Source organism: Falco biarmicus, chromosome 1 (assembly GCF_023638135.1).
Source record: "Falco biarmicus isolate bFalBia1 chromosome 1, bFalBia1.pri, whole genome shotgun sequence".
Taxonomy (NCBI): Eukaryota; Metazoa; Chordata; class Aves; order Falconiformes; family Falconidae; genus Falco; species Falco biarmicus.
In genome coordinates, this window is record NC_079288.1 from 63,346,096 (window position 1) to 63,366,386 (window position 20,291).

The following is a 20,291-nucleotide window of genomic DNA, read 5'->3' on the forward strand; positions in this document are numbered from 1 at the left end:
CTTTCTCAATATTTAATGTCTCTTTCACTGTCTTATCTCGAGTCCATGTAAAGCTTTACTGTCTGTGGCACACTGGAGCTTGGAGTTGAGACAGACTACCCTGTGTACAGTATTAAGGGGAAAAAAATGTATCACCAAATTATAAAATCCTAGTCTGTTCCAATGTTTCCTTTAGCAATTCTTGTCAATGTTATTATTTTGCCCAATCATTTCCTTGTTCTAAACTCCCAGCAGCACTCCAGCACGTTAACGATGAATGCTAGATCCTGTTCCTGAAATACTCTAGTAGCTTAGATCTCTAGGTAATTCAGATCCCAGCAGCATGTGAAAAATACTTTGGCTCTTTCTTCCACTCCACATTTATCTAATTTAAATTGTATCTGCCACTTAACTGCATTGCTGATAGGTTTGTTCTGTCCCGTTTGAGCTCAGATATCAGCTAGCCTACTTGCTCTCGTTTTGTTAACACTGAATTGACAGTGCCTTTCTTTACTCCCTAGAGGAAGGATGAAGCTAAAGGGGTGATGGGGTTAGTTTCAGGGCCTAGAAAGTAGGGTGCTGGAGGATTATTCGACCTGTAATTTTCCTCATACAAAACATCCACAATACATGTCACTCTTACCTTGCCACACAAGGTATTTGTTACTGTCAGTGTACCCAGGGAAGAATATATGTTAAATTTTGTTCATTATGTTTACTTTTTAAAAGTATTTATCTACTTAAGTTTTGCTAGTAGACCAGTGACAAGACAGTTCTTAGGTCTCCAAGACCTACTTGACTTAATCTTGGAACCATGTTTTCTTTCACACTTGGTTATCAAAACTTTTCATAAGGATTCTTTGAAGCTGTAAAAAAGTTGTTTGGGTTAGAGGATAAGGGAATGAGAGCTAGTGAGATCTAGTGCAAGCGCTAGCAGTGTATGCTGCATTTATGTATTAATTGAGTGAACACGGATATTTTAACTAAGCTTTTTTTTCAGATTTTGAGTTCATTGGAGCTTGTAACTAAAACATCAGCTGGTAGGTAGTGATGTAAAACTATCTATCTTGGTGTTTTTCACAGTGGCTGTTACCATAGCATCTGAACAATTATGGCATAGCAACACCTGCAGCTGGTGCTGGCTTTAAGAATTCTAAATTTTTTAATAAAAACATCTGGATTTTATATTAACAGCCTTTCAAGCCATTCTTATTAACACCCACCTACACTTTTTCCTTGTGTTCAGCAGATTTTTGCACAGACCTTACAGCCAACAAAATGAGAAGCACCTAAAATGTAGCCAGTTTTCATTCTGGGGTTACTGCCACTACTGCATGGACTGCATTAAATATATGATCACCAGGTTGTCCAAAGTGCTGATTACAAGTAACCTAATACAATACAGGACTTGTTTTAATTGCCTGAGGTACTTGTTAGTGTCATATTCACTGCTAATGAACTGAAGTGCCATGTTATATTAGCAGCTTGATCCCCAATAATGAGATAAACTGGCAACATTTGTTTGTGGTTGGCAGTTTGATTACCTTTCATTTTGCACCATCATGCAGATCTCTGTCCAACTGATAAGAATACTGGAACAGTCAACATCTCATCAGATACTTCCATGTTTTCTTTTCTAACTGCTGGTGTGTGTATTTGTCCTGGTTTCAGCTGGGATAGAGTTAATTTTCTTCTCAGTAGCTGGTGCAGTGCTGCGGTTTGGATTTCGTGTGAGAACAATGTTGATAGCACACTGATGGGTTTGGTCATCGCTGGGTGATATTTATATTGTATCAAGGACTTTTCAGTTCCTCGGGCCCTGCCAGCAGGAGGGCGGGAGGGTCATGGGAAACTGGGAGGGGACACAGCCAGGACAGCTGACCTGAACTAGTCAAAGGGGTATTATTCCATACCATGGGACATCATGCTCAGTGTATATATAAGCTGAGAGAAGAAGGAAAGGGGGGACATTCAGCATTATGGTGTTTGTCTTCCCAAGTGACCGTTACACATGACGGAGCTCTATTTTCCTGAAGAAGGTTGAACACCTGCCTGCCCATGGGAAGTGGTGAGTGAATTCTTTGGTTTGCTTTGCTTGTGTGCATGCCTTTTGCTTTACTTATTAAACTATCTTTATCTCAGCCCACAAGTTTTCTCACTTTTACTCTTCTGATCCTCTCCCCCATCCCACTGTGGGGGAAGCGAGTGAGCGGTTGCGTGGTGCTTAGCTGAGGTTAAACCATGACAGTTCCTTTTTGGTGCCCAACATGGGGCTTGAAGGGTTTGAGATAATGACAGATTTGATTGGAATGTGCTAGTTGGAATTTCTAGCTGTCATTGCTGTTTAGCTATTAAAGGGCAGGTTTCTGTGCTGGCCATGGGGCTTGCTTGCCTTGCTGTGCATTAGAGTCCAGTGCTCGTTAGTGGCTGCTTTTTGCTCTCGCTGCTTGCTGTGCTGCTTATCTTACTGCGCTGTGCCCGGGAACACTCTGATAACAGCGATGGCGATGTGCCTGGGCTGGCAGGTGGCCAGGGCACCGCTGCTGTTCCTGTGCTGCCAGACTGGACAGGCTGGAGCTCCAGTGTGAGCTCGAGCTGAAGGGACTGTGACCTGTGGAGGAGTCCATGTGGGAGCAGGACACCCCAAAGTGTCTGTGAATAAGTCCATTCCAGAGCAGGTGCATCTGAGAGTGTCTGTGGCCACGGTTATGTCCATGCCACAGCAGGTATCCTGTGAAGGAATTGTGGCCCAAGGACAAGTCCATGCTGGAGAAGGTACACCTCAAAGCATCTGTGGCTGTGGCTAAGTCCATGCTACAGCAGGTACACCTTGAAACATCAGTGGCTGCGCAAGAGGCCATGCTGGAGCACCTCAAGGCATGTGCGCATGGATAAGCCCATGACAGAGCAAGTACATCCCTGGAGGGCCTGCAGCCAGGGGTAAGGCCACACTAGAGCAGATTTACTTCTGAAGGGACTGTGGCTGTGGGTAAGGCCATGCTGGAACAGGTGCACCTCAAAGTGTCTGTGTCTGTGGATGAGTCTATGCTGCAGCTGGTATATCCCTGGGGGGGCTGTGGCTCACATCTGAGGCTCCACTTGGAGCAGGTACAGCCCTAAGGGACTGCAGTCTGTGGGCACATCCAAGCTGGAGCAGGAGCAAGGGGAGGAGTTCATTGCAATGTTAAACTCTACGGGCTGGTCCAGAGGGACCAGGGGTGGAGATTGTAATGGATATACCTTCAAGTTGTTGTAACCCATGATTTGAGTTTCATGTTATAAGAATGACTATAGTAGCAACCATCTGAACCATTGGAGGACAAGCCTTACAGGAAGCAGTGCAAGTGCAGCAGTGACCTGACCTGAGATGGCTCTGGTGCGCAATGACCCCATACAACACACATCCTTGCCTCTCTTGAGTGACCATCTAACAGACCATGTTCATGGACTAAATGAACTCAATAGACATTTTGTGGACATTTGTGGACATTTTATAGACATTTTTACAGGGGCGGTCTGTAGACTAGGGGGATAACTGTGTATCATATCAAAGGATGGGAAGGGTGGTGGTGGTTAATGAGGTTGTATTGGAAAGTGTGACATGACATAAATGGTATGGAATAAGGAGTGGATATTGTCCTAGTTTCAGCTGAGATAGAGTTAATTTTCTGTTGCGACGGAGGGAAGACACAGTCGCTCAATATGAGTGATCAGCAGACTTCGTTTATTGTCCCTTACAGTCACCTTTTATGCCTTGTTATAATTAGCTCATACATATTACAAAAGTTAAGCTCATTATTGGTTAGTTGCCTAAATACCAAGCCCACCCCTAGTTTCTCTTCTGTAGTTTTCTGTTCCCACCTGCAACATTCTTTTCCCACCAAAATCTTCCTGTTATTGTGTAACAAGGACAGCCAAAGACAGTGTATTTTGCTTTACTTCAGATAAGCTGAGAGCGATGTGCATTTTTGTCCAGCCAGCTGGACTATGTCTATGTGACCTTTTTCAGCTAGCCAGTTATCCACAATTTTCTTTTCAGTAGCTGGTGCCAATGGAAAGTATGAATGAATGTCTTGTTTTGCTTTGCTTGCATGTGCAAATTTTGCTTTACCTATTAAACTGTTTTTTTCTCTTTTCTCACTTTTACTCTTCCAATCCTCTCCCCCATCCCACTGGAGAGGGGGGCGGGGGAGAGTGAGCAAGTGGCTGTATGGTGCTTTGCTGCCAGCCAGGGTTAAACCATGACAATATTACACTGTTTTTCTATAAAACATTTGCCACGAAACAGTACAGTATATTTTTTCTGCTTTGGAAATTATTGGTATTTAATAAGCAATTGACACATTAAGTTGATTGAGATTACTTTGATATACTTCAGAGTATCTCAGGTTTTTAAAAGAAAAGCAATTCTTGATTATAAACTCATAAAAAGAGATAATGATGTGTGGAGATGGATTAAAGTAGACTATAGGGCCCTCAGAAGCCTTCCAGTTCCTCAGGTTACTTGGCTGTCTTCATCTAAGCTTCCATTGAAAGGAAAATGTCAGGGTTTTGCCTTTTTTGGAAGGAAAATCTAAAAAATGTAGTTTAGACATATGAGATACTGTCTGAATCTTCAAAGAGCCTGAAATGATGGCCAAAAGGGGCTGCTGGACAATGCTTTGGTCAGTCCAACTATACAGACAAGATAACAGGGCAGAGCCAGACAGCATATGATACAGCATTTTGTGGGAATCAGACTGCCGTAATCTGTCATGGGTAAGTGTGGTGATTGAGCTGCTTGTGCTTAGATGCCCATTCTTTTTCTCTCTCACTCCAGATAAATTTCACTCAGTCCTGAGAGACCATCAGAAGAGGATGTTCTTGGCTGGAAAGGTACTGAAAAAGAAATAGTTGAGCCAAGTTTGCAAGACGTCATGGTTTAACCCCAGCCAGCAGCTAAGTACCATGCAGCCGCTTTCTAACTCCCCTCTCCCCTGATGGTTTGGGGAGGAGAACTGGGGAAAAAAGGTACAACTCGTGGGTTTTTAGTTTAACAACTGAAATAAAGTAAAATATACTACTAATAATACTATTGCTACTAGTAGTAGTCGTGAAAAGGAAGATAACAAAGAGAAACAGGAATAAAACTCAGGAAAAACAAGTGGTGCGCAACGCAATCACTCACCACCCATTGACCAATGCCCAGCCAGTCCCTGAGCAGTTATTTGCACCCCCCAGCCAACTCCCCCAAGTTTATATACTGAGAATGATATTCTATGGTACGGAATATCCTTTTGGCCAGTTTGGGTCAGGTGCCCTGGCTGTGCTCCCTCCCAGCTTCCTATGCACTTGCTCGCTGGCAGAGCATGGGAAACTGAACAATCTTTGACTTAGGGTAAGCACTGCTTAGCAACAACTGAAATATCAGCGTGTTATCAATGTTATTCTCATACTAAATCAAAGCCACAGCACTGTACCAGCTACTAGGAAGAAAATAAAGTCTAACCCAGCCAAAATTAGGAACCAAGACCAGGGACTGATAGCCTGGATGTGAGAATGAGCAGGAAGCTTGTGTTGTCCTAGCTCAACTCCAGCTGCTGCAAATTAAGAGAAATTCAACAGTCCTGCTGCAGTGACTGAAGTAAGACCATCTGGATAGAGACTAACTAGCAATCACCAGTGCCAGCTCACACCTCTTTAGTAAATATTTGTGGATGGATTGTCCAACTCAAAGAGTTCTACCAGAAACATTCACTCTCCTGGAGCCCTAGAAACTGCTGAGCATAAGGAATTTACTCTTGGATTTTGTGAGTGGTTGGGGTTTTTTTTCTTCAGTACTCTTTCTGCTAGATTGTTAGGAGGGGTTTTTTTGGTTTTTTTTTCTTGTCAAAAATTATGGAGGATTTGCCTTTCCTTGTGAAATACCATACACTTTGAGCTTGGAGGAGTGCCATCATTGAACATTTTGATGCCAATGGGTTGGAGAAGAAAACCTGTAAAACCCAACCTTTGAAAGAGGAACAGTTCAGTTTTTCGTGAAGAAGCTCTCTGTGAAGAGAATTTCTGACAAGAAAGCCGAGTCTTTTCAACTAACTATAGGCACCTAAGGAAGTACCATGGATATCCCCAAATGGTACTTCCTATCTGCTTTACACAGAATGGCATGGTTCTGCCTCTGCAGGTAAATGTTTCTCTCCATAGCCTATAGAAGAAGCTTGGTTGACAAGCCTAGCTGGAATCCTACCTTGGGCTGCTGTAGTAACTGCTTTAGGATAAGAAAGAGCATCAAAATATCCAACATAAGAAAGCAGTATCACAATCACAGCTGCTTTTTGAAAACAGTCCTGGGTAGTGCTTAAGACACTGTCCCTACATAGTGATTAAGCCAACAGATGAACAATGATCTGTAAATCTTGATCCACTAAGACTACATTGATCAGGCTGATGGAACTTGAAGAAGATCTGCATCTCCTGTCATCTTATGTAGCATCTCCTGTGCCTAAGACTTCCTATACTGTCCCCAGTATACCATCAAGGGAAACCTTGGATTCTTAGTCATTGCACTCTTACTGCCCTCCTCCAGTCCGTGCTCACCAAAGGGGCACACTTGCTGCAGGACAGAGCAGACTTCCTTCATAAACCATACTACATAATCCCCACTTCACCAGGATCAACCCCGTTGCGCCAGATGTTACCTGTTCACATACCAACAGTCCGTATCATGTAATGTATGCCATGTAATCGACTCCTGTAAGACTAGCTGGAGTATGTACAATGTGTAACCCTCAGAAATTCACATCAACCAGCTTCTTTTCACTCTCACACATAACTTCACCTTTCTTATTGGACCGTGAGGGCACAGCTGCATCACACAGAGGGCCTTGCAATATGGCAGGCTTTTAATAAACAACCTTGAAGAAGATATTTTAAATGTTTATTCCACCATGTTTATGCTTATAGTTATGTTGTACCTAAGACTATGTAAATTACACCTTTATCATCTAGAGTCTTCCACTGAAATCCATGACAAATGCAATGTGTCCCCCTGCCGAGAGGCATCTCCTTCAACATACTTCCAGCCCTCAGTGTGGATCTTTTCTAAATTTATCACTATAGCAGCACTCTTTTGGTCCAACACATACTAAACAGACCCATGATAACCGCTGGACATCAAATGTAAGAACTGCGAACATATCTTCTCAGCTGTTAAATACCCTGTCCTGCATTGGACCTTTACAAGATCTGGAGCTTACACATCCCATATGTAATATATTTTAACAAGTATATCAAATGTCTGCAAGGAAAATGTATGTGTGAAACCAAACTGCCACTAAACACCAGAATAAATGAATAATTGATGAAAACCAGACACACTCGAAGATCTGAGAAAGAATATTTCTCACAAAACGTTAATTTCATTTTTGCCTTTTCAGTTCTTATCTGCAGGGGAAACCTACAAAGTACTTTCAAAATAAGTACCTGGGAACTAAAATTCATAATGCTATTGGATACCAGGAATCATGAATTGAGTAGAGATATATTAGTTTTATAGCACATTATGCCTTCTTTTGGCCACACCCATTAATTCCTGTAAGTTTAATTGATGATAAATCGTCCATCTCTTTCTCACAGAAAACAGCTATCTTAACATCACTTCTGTTGCAGGTGTCATTCCTCCATTTATGAGGTGTCAGCTGCCTTTTCTCCCAAATGATCTGATTAACAAATTCAAAGCAATTGTTCTCAGCTTGTATTTAAGTTCAAGCATCTCTGCTTTTCTTTCAAGCCTGAGGAAGACCTTGTATGCTTAAAAGACTGTCTGTTTTGCATAGATCAGTAATTTAAAAATGTACCAAAACCCCAACTTCCTTCTCCTTCAAATCTTGCCTAGCTTAGGAAACCTACCTACTTTTATAGACAGAGTCTATTATATAAGGTATGTCGTATCTGGTAAAATACCAGAGATTTTTATTCTGTTTGGATACAGAATTAAAAAGAAAAAAAATGTTTTATCCTTTGAATTAGGGACATGATATCTTATCACGCTAATTGAAATAGAGTGCAAAGACAGTTATAAAGTTGATGTTTATACTGCTCTCCTAAAAGCTGAAGGAGATAAAATTCTCTGATAATTATCTCCTGTTGTCTTATATGGATTTTACAAGCCATGCAGGGCCAAATTTGAATGATATAATTTAACATACACAAATCTTTTAAATGCTCAAATGTATGCAAGAAGTATTCTGTAGATGTTACACAATGTTAATCAGTCAGACCATTCAAACAGTTTTTATTCATCAGAAAATAGGTCTTTTTTTCCCTTTGCAAATATTTCTGAACATGAAAACAATTTGTTAAATGGGAAAAGCACTCTGTGGCCTATGCTTTTAAATGGAGTGAAAATACACATTGTTTTTCCAGTGGTTGCACTTGTTTGTTTGTGATCCAGCTTACTCTTTCTTCCCTATGGTTTGTTTAGTGACTGGTCAAAACTCCAATATGGTCAACTTGATGTTGTTTTAATGGGTTGGGTAAAGTATAATTTAATTCTCAGTGATTCTTGTGGCTGGCAGCTGTGTCTACAGCATTTGTTTGAAGCAGCTGTGGATACAGATTTAGGTCTGTCTACTGGTTACTGTTTACATAGGAGATACTGGTGTTGGCCTTGGTGGTAGCATTAGTTCTGGGTTTCAAGATCTGTGGTTTGGCAGAGAAATGTTATTTTTGCCTCTGGGGAGCAGGGAAAGTGTGAATATTTAGGCTCCATAGTGGGAACGCCATGTCTTGTGCCTTTATAAAAATGCTGTTCCCGCCTGCATTTCCTGCTGTAGAGTTATTTGTTTGAATGATATGTTGTTACTTACAGAATGGGCCAGTATATATTGTTCTCTAATGTCATCTATTTTCTACATTTCAAAACACATTTGGATAACCTTTTTGGGGAGTAAATATAATACCAAACCCCAGCAGTTGCAGCTTAAATCACTTGTACACAACACAATCTATTCTTTTTTAATGTAGCTGCACTTGCTGTGCGGGAATTAGGTTAAATTTGCAACAGAGGGAGTGTGCCACATTCCATTTACAGGTCTCACAGCCTTGGGCATGGGAGAATTGGAACTGAAATATTTTTACAAAAGCAACTTAAAGATAAGTGCTTGCCCATTTTCTCCTTCCCACCTCCTGCATTGACTGCTCTTCTGAGAAAGAAAATAACATTAATTCAGACAGTAATGAGTGCTGCTAGTTGGCGCATCCAAGTCTAGAGCTTCAAAAAGATGAGCAACTAATAAATCCTCCTGCCCTTAAATATGGTAAAACTTAAAACATCCCTGAACTGTGCACTGCACCAGCTGATGGCTGGGATGAATCAGAGCAACCATATGGTAGGGAGAGAGCTGAATGATGAAGCAGGAGGCTTAATTTTCTAAGCTTAAGAAGAGATGTCAAATAGCCACTAAAATAAATAAGTAGATAAATAAATAATGGAAACTATCTCAGTTCAAGTGAGGAAGAGTATTTTGAGTTGGCTACATACACAGGCATATTATACAAACATACCCAGTGTTTTTCTAATGCTGTGCTCATCTGCTCTTTTGAGCAGCCGGTTGAACACATTGGATATATAAATATACTGCTCTGTGAAGCATTCTGTGTCTTGTGCTTATGATTACAGCAACAATAACATGTGGTGGTTTACTGTGGTAGGTCACCTTGGGTGCAGTGCTAAATCAAGTGGATTTTGTGGCCCATTTGGGATTTTTGTGCATAGTGAGGAATCACTGATCTTATTTCACTGAGACACTAAAGTAGAATATTACTGACTCTTAATTTAGATACAGCCTTTGTTGTTTTAAGATGACAGTGTCCCTTTCAGAGTACTTTACTGATGCAGCAATATCTGGGCTGCTCTCTGGTCAGCTAGCTAGTCAAAAGCTTTTGACATTTTTTTGGCAAAGAAGAGACAGATATTTCAAGCTTGTAAGAGTAAGCAGGAAGAGGAGACTAGTCTGGCTCTTTTGATGGTCCAAAGGTGCCTGACTTGAACTTTAAAGAGTTGTGTCCGTTCAACATCCATTTAAAGAAATAGCAGTGGAGTTATCTATAATCTCATGAGGAATTATAGTCCTTCCTAATACCTATACAGCCTAGATGTACCTCCTCGTTGCAATTTCCTTTTGATACACCTTGTAGAAGACTGAATCACATTGACATTGCTGAAAGGGAGTGGGATGGCACAAATTCTGCCTGTTTCCACAACCAGGGAATGTGCTTCCTGAGCCTGCAGAGCATCTCTAGAAGTGCTCCGCTCCCTCCTAGCCACACAAATCATAAGGAACAGCATACTTCCCATCTTCTCTGTGAAGCCAAGAAAAATATCTTGTTGTGTAGTCACTCAAAAATATTTCCAGACATCCATAACTTTGGCATCTCAGATCATGATTTCTTTTCTCAAACCAAAAGCAAATTCCTTGCACCCACACCCCCGCCCTGCCCCCAAGCTATTGTATGGGCCATGACTTTTGTATTACAATAAATACACTCAAAAGAAACTGAAGATTTCTGAAATGTTTTAATTGCCAAAATGTTCCCGGTTGATGTAGAGCCATGTATACTATGGACCTCTTGAGCTGCAGGAAGCAATATGATGGATTTTGTTTGGGGTTCTTGTGGCATTTTGAGGAGCTCCTGTGAGCCAAAGCTTCATCTATTCATTCCTGCACAGCATGTGTATGGCATTCTCTACCACAAAGAGGTCAAATTAAGTCAGTAGCTGTGTGGGAGAGACTAGCTGACAGTAGCATTTGCCAATCCAGCTCCCCCTGTTCTTGGTCTCTTCCCCTCACCGAACAAACCCATACAAAGAAGAGGCAGAATGGTTTGTGCTTCTCTCACAGAGCCATTGAACATCAAATGAAACTCCTAGTGCCATGCAAAAGTCATAGCCAGCACAACTGTTATCAGGGGATAATGGTCTTTTTGTAGGCAGCAATGGGCCCAGTGCTATATTTGCTGACTGTGAGCCCCACAGAATAAGGCATGGTAAGCTTATAGCACTGTCCATGGCCTGCAAACAGAGGAATGAACCCCTGACCCTCCCTCTCTTCAATGCTACAGAAAAGCCATCTTTCTCATGCAAATGTGCCTCTTTTGTTTCCTGGTGTTAGCAGCAATGATGTCATATATTCAACCATCTCATCTTTGCCACAGTGTGTAAAGCACTCATGAATGAATGAAGGACCTGCAGTGGTTTGAAAAGAAAGCCACAACAGTTGGTCAAAATTAAAGTCCAGCGTTATTAAATGTCATGTGCCTTGCTCACAGTAACATCTTGGCAGAAAGGGTGAATGCACCTCTTTGGGTTCTTGTTAGAATGTGCAAAGGTAGGAAAATAATCACCCTCAAAGCACTGGGAGCTCTAAATTTTTTTTCTTTTTATTTTTTAAAAATATTCTTATTTATTTTTCATTTTTGTGTAATTCAGTATCGACTAAATTTTCTCACCCAGGGTATAATGTGATGCTTGTCAATATAAGTTAAAATCATGTGGCTACCACAGGAAAGCTGCATTGGAAGTGTTTTCTTCTGGCACCCACCTGTACTTTCTGATTTATTGTAGCAGGATTGCTTGCCAGTTACCACAGTAAGTAAGACTGCATCCAAAAAAATGACAAGAACCTGGAAAGCAAAACCTGTGGTGTTTAATTAAATAACCCTCCCTTTTTAAAAGGAAAAATCCATCCAGGAAATTTTAAAAAATGTTTTGGGAAGTAATTAGTTTTAAATTGAAGCTGAATGCTTAAGTAGTCATTGATTAAAAATCTACTGTGGTAGGTTGACTTTGTTGTGTTGCACTTCAAGAGGAAATAAGAATCTGAAAGTCAAGTGAGAAGAAAAAAAAGCGTAACATTTCTATAATACAACAGGGGATTTTACAAAGCATTCTTTTGTTCTATATGCCAGGACCCAGACAGAGTTAGTGTTAGTTCTAAAAATAATAAGAAAATCTCTTAATTATTTATATCTGCTTACTTGATTATTCATTAGAATGTGTTTGTTCTCACTGTAAAGACAAAACTCAAAGATTTACTGCTACCAAACGTATTCCAGTATTGCAGTTTGCTATAGCAAAAATGGACCAAAGTATGCACAAGCTGTAGGGGAACATCTTTTTCTGTATGCAGAGGACAGTATGGAAAACAAACAGAGGGCAGTCAAAGATGTAATAAACAGAATTTATGAACCAATACATGTACATCAGTTGTATTTGTTAAGGCTCTGAGCCTTCAAGGATTTATGCCAAGGGACTACTTGGAGTACATAAAGTCTTTTAGTATCACTGCCTATGTTATCACTGGCTGTTGAATTTAAACTTTCACATGCCAGTTGCAGAAATGAAAGAACATATTAGTGTAAGGCTAGGTAGCAAACAATTTTATACCTTTTTTTTTTTTTTCTGAAAAGATTTTGCATGCTGTCAACTTACACTTCTTAAAGGTAGGTCAGGTCCTCAGCTGGCATAAAACAATACAACTCTATTGAGGTAAACGAGTCTTCCAATGTATACAGAGTGAACTTTTAGCCCTCAAGGCAGACTCAGGACAGTAGAGAATACAGCAATTGAAATTCCCATACCAGAAAATACCAATCACCATGGAAAGAAAGGAAGAATCTCGGGGCTTCGAAGAGCAGATTTAGGACTAAAACAAGAAGAGGATAGTACATAGAAAGGGAAGATAGATTTTTTCAAATAGGGCACCTATCTTCTCATAACGAAACCTGATCCAGAAATCAGGGACTCCTCTGTGTACGTTCCACAAGGATTCACATGGAAATGTCTACCAGGAAACCTCCTACCACATGAGAGGATCAGATGCCTGTGAAGTGTCCCCCCATTCCCACAAAGTACAGATGATACAGATTAATATTAAACTAATATTCTGTGTCCTGGGGTTCAGTGCCATGTCTTTCATTGCTCAACAGATGTGCATAGCCATCAGGCTGTCTGCTTTTCAGAAAGAGGATGGTCTGTGTGAAAGGGCATTTTCTACTCTTTCTCTTCATTTTTTTTTTTTTTTTTTTTTTTTGGCTTCATGCAGTGTTGCCTATAAGATTCCTTTGACCAGAAGAAGAGTAAAAACAGATGTGACCTTCTCTTCTAATGGTTTGGGCAGTCACCCTGGATAGTTAATGCTAAGTGATGTACAGCAGCTGGGGAATGGGCACAGGCTTTCAGGGTAAGGATGTTCTCTTTTCCATGTTAAACAATCACTGGATAAAACTGTGAAAGCTAAAGTTTAAGGGCTTATGAAGTACACTACCATGCATGAGTTCATCTAATGACTCATTCAGTCAGTGAAGCAGTTTGTAAAGTGTAATGTTTAATCTGTTGGTTACTAGAAAGTATTCAGTTACATTCCTGGCAATATTAATAAATTAATGCTCTTTTAAAATATTAATTAATATTTACACCAGGCAGGGGCATTTTGCTTTGAGTGGGTGTTTTACATGGAACTGAACCCCAGACTTACTTTGGAATGTATCATTCAGCTAATTGCATTTATTCATTCACTCCAGTGGGCCAGCTTAGACAATAGGGTCTTAATGGAGGGCAATTTGAGTTCTAGATCCTATTTAAGTTCACCTCCTGGTTGAAAATAACCTTTATTTAAAAAAAAAACCCCTCTCTTGTAGGATTAATTTAATCTTAGTTTTTCCTCTAATCTGACTACCCTTTTTTCATCATTTCTGATGATCAGTCTCAAATAACTTCATGGTGGAAAACAATCAGAAGACATCCTTGCAAATACTGAACATTTACCTGAAATATTCTGTCACATTTACCCAGACCTGATCATTATAATGAAAAAAAAAGCACCATCTTAGAACTTCAGTTTCTGATAAAGATATTACATTCTGGGACTGACAACACACCATGACAAGGTATTTGTCACTGGAAGGAATGTATTAAATATTTCAGGTTTTTTTCTGACCAACTGGATTATGCCTATGATTTATTGTGATTGTGATTTATTGATGTCAGAAATCTCTTATTAGCATATTCAATGTAAAATGAAATGCTGAGTGGTAACAGCAGCCCAGAAACAGGAGGCTGAAAATCAGAAGTGCTGGAGGAAAGGCTGTCAGTAGGACTTCCAAAATCCTAAACACTTAAACACTAAGGGCTGAATGTTGCAAAGACACCTGGCTGTATGGCCAGACCTGCATTTTCACTTTATTTTTTTAAGAAAAGTATTGTAGCTAGAGGTAAATGTTGATCTAAACAGTTGCTCATAGTTTCTCATTCTCCCTCCTACACTCAGAGTATATACAGTGTCTATGCAGCGTGAGCACGGCTACAAGAACACAGCCTCAGGTGTTCACTGCTTTGTCAGGGCTGTTGTATGGAGCAAAGTAAGATCTCAATAAACTCCAGTACCAAAATAAGCTAACAGTATTTGCCCTTTGCCATATAATTCACCAGAGTCTGTTTTTCCTCATTTTTGTGTTGTGTTTTTTCTTGTGTTGTATTTAATTATTTCAAAACTATTGTTATCTAGAGCTATAGTGTAAAGGAAACAAAGTGATAGAGCATTTAAACAATAAATAAAACCTAATGGCTCTCAGAGAAAATAGGCAGTGTTTTTGCAGGAAGGAAAGGGGAGACAGACACATAAAACAGAAAACAGGTAATATTTTCATAATGGGTTTTAAAAGAAGAATCACAAAAGTGATGATGGGAACAAAGAAGTCCAAAAGTTGAACCTGAAAGAGAAAACAATATTTAGCAATGGTAACAGAGAAGAAAATACGCCAAGGTCGTATGAAAAGTATGAACCAAGACAAGGAGACAGGAAGAGTTTGTTGGAGTGCAGCAGTTTCTATCATGTTGAGGGCAGATATGCAAAGGAGAAGAAAGAAATGGAAGAACAAAACAAATAAATACAGTAACTAGAAAAGCACAGATGAACATTCAGAAACATACATGTGCACAGTTGTTTTATTTCCACTGAAACTACAAAGGAATGAGAGCGTTTTTGAAGAACAGCTTTTTTAAAAGAAAAATCTGTCTGGCAATTCATCTGACTTGCAGAAAGTTTAGAAAAGATGGTAATAAACTGTGAATGTGTTTCTGACCAGTCTTGGTCTCTGGCAAGAATATATGGCTACTGCTTTTGTTTGAAAATATTTTCTGTTTAAATCCTTATACAATAATAATATTCTGTACATGAGCATAGAAGACTGAAAATCCTGATATACAAGTGGAAGCTTGCTGTTGTTTATCAGTCATGCCAGCAAGCTAGAATAATCAAATATTTCCTGTAGTGCTGTATGTTATACTCAGTATAAGCAAGGTTGCTACATAAATCTGTGCGCTTCTAGAGTACAGGAAGCAGATTCCAAAACTGCATGAATACACTGCCACAGATTTGGAGCTTACAAAGACAGCATAAGAGCATAAGTTCCAGGCTACTCCTTATATTATGACACAAAGAACAAGCTTTTCCCTTTTCTTTGAGAGTACAATTTATGCCAAACCCCCAAGTAACTTTGGACAATTGCCTTTTAATACTCTCTAGTGTAGTGCCTAGCATGATGCTGATTTTACATCTGTTGGAATAATAGCACAAAGAACTCATAATAGGCATTCTAAGTGAAATGATAGCTTCAGCCATCTGGAAATAGTTATAAGATTTATATTTGCACTTCCAGTTTTCCTAGTATATTCCTATTAAGAATTCAGTGCAAAACTTGAGAGTACAAGAATAATCTGTGTACGCTTGCTTCTCGGTAAATGTGACATGTACAGGAACTTCTCCATGCCTCTCTTCTTTTTTTTCCTTTTTTGTTTTCCAAAGGGAAAACTGTTAAGTGCTTTAGCAGTCAATGGCATCTTAAGTAGTCTGTCTGTGCTACTGAACAGCATATGACTTCATATGAAAAGTTTCATCCAAATCTCTGGGTGCTGACTCATATCCTGCAGCATCACTCAGTAGCCGCTGCTTCTACTTGAACAATTCCCCAAGCTTGTTGCAGCACTGACTTTATCTTCAGGTATTGAGTTCCCATTTAAGCAATGCATAATGGTTACTTCTGTTTTGGCAAGATCATTTCACTTTGAACTAAAACCTGGCCATCTGTATGGGCCCTGAACTATTATTTACCTTCTGTCTGAGCAGTACTGTTCTTCCCTCCTCCAGAGCTATTAGTGAGCTGGTTGTCTGCTCCCAAATATTCTAAGGTCCTGTATAGTCAGGGCACTCCTCTAGGAATGTGTCTGACAGGGCCTGGTTCAGGCCAGAGCCTTAGACTCCAGTCTCCCCAGTCTCAGGCAAGAGTAGGAAACACCAGTCATTGGCTTCCTGTGTAGAGGAGTGAGACCTGGGTTTATCCTAAGATTGAACAAAGTAATTTGTGGTTGAGAATTTTTCAAAATAAGGAAAAGTAATGTCACGGTTATTTGGTTCATTGCTGCTCAATTTAGTGTCAAAGTTTACGCTGATGCTTTTCATGCTGGCCAGTCACCTCTTGACAATGCTTCTGGAGTCCCGAACTTGTGACTGTATCTGCTTCAGTCGAACTGGTCAATTCACCCATACCTATTTAAAGCCAGGATTAGGTTGTAAGGGAATGGTAGACAATAAAAGCCTAGCCTCTCAGAGATGCAATCCATGTGCTCCTGTCCCCAGCACAGTCGTTGGTTCCCCTCTGAACACACCTCCTTTGAAGTCAGAAGTGGATGGCATTTGCTAGGCTACATTGTACGGTGCCTCATCTGAATTTCTTGTATCCATTTCCATTTGAATCAGCAATTCTAACAATGAGTTACCCAGAGCACCCGAGGGGACAGGGCCAGGGTAAGATACAAAGCCTCATTGAGAAGGAGCTATCAATTAGCAGCCAGACATTTACTATTTAAGCTGCATTAGAAAGTAATTAAATTTAAGCGGCCCTTCATTCAAAGCTGCAGGGGCAAGTAAATAAACTTAACAGAAGCCACAGCTATTAAATGAAGACGTATGACACAAGCAGTCAACTGCGGTAAAAGACTTCTAGAAAGGAAACTCTTTTGGATTAGGCTTGGGGAGGGAGCACAGCACTGGACTCTGACCGAGGAAACCTTGCTGTAGGCTTTGGAGGCACTTGCTCATGGCATCATAAAGTTGAGTTTTGTTCTTAACAAAGGGCTGGGGTTATAAAACCACAGTGTAACCTCTGCAAGCTGACAGCATTTATTCTCTGGGCACAGGATAAATTTTTCAAAGAGTTACAAGCAAACCATTAGTTTACATGTTCCAATGAATTAAACTGAACTTAAAACACAGGTGAATTTTCATGGTGTGGGCATATATGGTTAGAGCAGCCATGCAAGATAATTTCTCTTTGCTGATGCCAGTATAAGTCAGGGAAATAAATCATGGTGCCTTTAACAAAATAGTTTTGTTTCATTTGGGTCAAAGGTATTCAAGGGCTTTTGTTGAAATCACATTGGTATTGCATGATATTCCAAAGGGAGAAGTTAAAATTTCATGCCAAAAGCACACACTTCCAAGTCTTAATGTGTTTGAGCTTTTTCGTGCTTAACACTGCATTTGCTGGGTTTGAAGATGTTTATTCATTGCTCATGATAACTGAGCAACATTATGTGTTTCTTCACTTTAATTCAAGAGCCTATAAAATGAGTTGGAGATCTAACAGCTCCTGGCTCAAATGAAAATCTCTCTTGCCCTTAATGAGGCAATTATTTTACACTTACCCCTTGCAGTGAAAGCTAGTACAGGCAATATAGTTTGTGCATTAGGAACTCTTGGCTATAGCTCTGTAGGTCTCTTTCATCACATAGATACTTGAGGTACCTTGTGGAATTTAGTTCTGTGCTGCTCTGGTCAGCAGCCTCTGCCAGTGCTGTTTGATACTTTGGCTCCCTTCGTGAGATTTGAATCTTTAAAACTCTTCATGGGATCCATCCCAACTAACATTACCAATCTCCATGTTGGACATGCAATCTGAGCTGTCCTCTAGGCTCCCTTTATTGCCGAGAAGGTTTGGTGGGGGTCTCTTTTCAGACATAATTTATACGCTTCCCTAGGAGTGACTGTAGATGGACCCTCTCTGTTCCAGGCTAGACAATGCATTTTTGAACTGGCAAAGACTGGCCAGAGGAAACACACCCTCGCTGCCCATGTCCCTTTGTGCACTGTGGTGGAAGAAGCTGAAGGCGTTTCTCATTCTTTGTGAAGTCTTTCCCTTCTTCAGAACACAGCTCCTACAAAGAAGGCATAGCTCCAGAAGTGCCTCTATTCACACGTTTCACTCCAGCTGCTGGTGCAATGGCAGACTCATATATTCATTTCATCAAAACACACTTTTAACTTGGGTTGGTTTTTTTTTTTCTTTGTGTTTATAAAACTTTACAATAGTCTTTATGGTCACAAAAGTGATCGTATTACCTGGTAGTTGAGTTCTCAACTGTGTGTCAACAATTCAGAAAGGGACAGGGTGCATTTCAAAGGTGATGCCCAGTGATTGGTAGGACTGAGTACTAACTAGACTGGAATTATGTTCTCCAGCCTTTTAGGAAAAGCATTGTTTAGTAATTCAGACATTATTTTCCCGACAGATTATTAGATTGTAGCTATCTTGCACTTGATACAGTGTATTTAAAATAATAATCCTTGAAAAATGCTTAGGTTCAGAACTGTCAGACTGTAGCCCTTTAGCTGACATTATCATAATTGGTATGCATTATCTGGGAAATATCCATTTCATGCATCAGAACCCTGACACCATTGTTTCTGGATAGCTGGGGTAACATTGCAGGATCCTCATGTGATTTATACAAATTTCTGACAATCTTGGGTCACGGACCTTATGTTCTCTTGAGCATAGTTACATGTGCAAAATCATATTGTGGTCTTTATTCTACCTTTTCTCCTGTTATCAAACTTTTAATTATACTGCAAATATTTATTTTAGGACCTTTCCCTGTGGAATTTGCATATATACTGGGAAATTGCCTTTTCATTTTTATGTCTAGATTTACATTTAGTTCAGCTTTCCTCTATCTAATTTTTTTAGTGTGGACTCCTGTCCCTCTGTAGTACATTTTATCTCTGTGAAACTTGGTTTCAGGCATATTTTCAGCCTTCATGCATTTTCTCCAAAACCAACAACCTTTGCTTTTTTCCAGATTTGTTTTTAGCTCTGTCTCAAGATTGGATGCTGCTTACGTTTGTGCTCAAAATGGGAAGCAAGCAATGTCTCCTGTTCCTTATTCTAGTCCGGTCTTGGCTGAATTTTTAAGGCTCCTTATGCTCTCTCAGTTTCACTTTGACTCTGTGTGATTTGTGACTTGGTAATCTCATCCGCTGAGCACTGAGCTTTCTCTCCAACATATTGAGACTGATCTGTCTCGATTCTGCACGTTGGCACCATTTTACTTTTTTTCCTAAGCCTCAGTCAAGAACTTCTAATAGTTTCTTTCTGTACAACTCCTTAGAAATCCTCCAGAAACTAACAATAAATTATGACTGCTGCAAACTCTCCCTCCCTGTAAAAACATTGCCTGTGTGACTCAAAAGTCCCAGAACTTTTACAAAGGCTTGAAGTGTTCCTTCCTTTTGATTTCATGTACAATACGTGTCTCAAAGCTGTATTCTTTCTGGTCATGCAGGAAGTCTTGGGATCAGATATCACATCTGATAAAAAGAATTACTCTTTCTTACCTAAGCTAGGCTGTTAAACAAATCTAGTGGCACTGCCTTGATAATGCTAAATTTAACGGGTTTGTTTATCTTTTTCTCTCAAACGTCAATTAATTTTCACACTTAACAGCCACTGGATTTCTGCAGCTGTGCTGGAGCCTCTCCTTACTACCTTCTCCCCAGTGGTTCTCTTTCTTACAATTAGGCAGCGGTCTTCAGTGGTGAACTTTATGTTTCCACACACAATAAAAATGAATCTTCATCAGACTAACAGGTGAAACAGTGTAAGAATCAGAAAAAAAAATTGTAAAGGGGTAAGAATGTGGCTCTGTCTCCTAGTTAGTCGAATTAACATTGGTACTGTTGGCAGTGCAATCTGGGAATAAATGTCCTGGCACAAAGAAAGAGGAAGATATTGCGGGAAGTTTCTGGCCTATCCTTGTAACTTAATAGAGTGTAACACAGACTTTGACCTTCATTGCTCTTCATAAATTTGACTTAAAACCTCTGCATGGTTCACTGTAGCTTTCCAGAGTCCCTCTGTAGAGCTCTTGACACTGTGTCCAGCTGCTGCACGGTTGTGGTTTAACCCTGGCAGCAACCAGGCACACGCAGCCGCTCGCT